Raw genomic sequence first — 778 nt, 5'->3', positions numbered from 1 at the left:
GTGGTTGGTACACACCGCGGATATCTTCATCAGCTCCGGTGCCGTGTCCAGTGCGATGTCTGCCGTCGGCCCGTGTACTGGCCGGTGTGCGAAGAAGAATATATGTGCCCAACTTCCCGCTGCCGCGGCAGTACTGTAGCAGCGGGTGGGCGCCCGCGCCGCCACCGCGGCAGCAACCGCAGACCCAGCAGCCTCGGCCGGAGCAGCAGCAGCATCAGCAGCCGCAGCCGCAACACCAGCGGCAGCTGAAGCCCCAACCCTTTGACACGCCACCAGCTTACGCTACACCACCGCCGCAGCTGCAGCTGCACCCACAACACCGGCCATTCATCGCCGTGCCGATGGAGCCGCAGCCGCAGCTGCTGCCGCACCTGCAACCACCCTCCGCCGAGCTACAGATGCAGCCGCAGCTGCAGTCGCACCTGCCGCCACCCCTCGCCGCGCCGCAGCTGCAACCGCAGCAGCTTGCCTTCCAGTCAATCGCCATGCCACCGCTCCAGTCCGAGCCGCAACAATAGCAGCAGCAGCATCGCTTCTTCTCACTGCCGCCCGCCCCCGCGCTGGCCCGGTTGGTCGCTGACCAACACCAAGCGACGGAGTCAGCACAGTCTACCGCATCCTACCCGGAGGGGTGGGTACTGCCGGAACCCCAACCGCACCTGCCTTAGTTCCTCGAGCCCCAGTCAGGGCCGTCCAGCAGGCCCGACCCACCTTTCCCTGCCGCTACCCGGATGGAAGTAGACAACATACCAGAACGGCAGGACCAGCTACACATCCT

The sequence above is a fragment of the Frankliniella occidentalis genome, unplaced genomic scaffold (genome assembly GCF_000697945.3).
Source record: "Frankliniella occidentalis isolate FOCC.00 unplaced genomic scaffold, Focc_3.1 Scaffold195, whole genome shotgun sequence".
Lineage (NCBI taxonomy): Eukaryota > Metazoa > Arthropoda > Insecta > Thysanoptera > Thripidae > Frankliniella > Frankliniella occidentalis.
The sequence above is the reverse complement of the archived record's forward strand: the minus strand, read 5'-3'. Positions refer to the sequence as shown.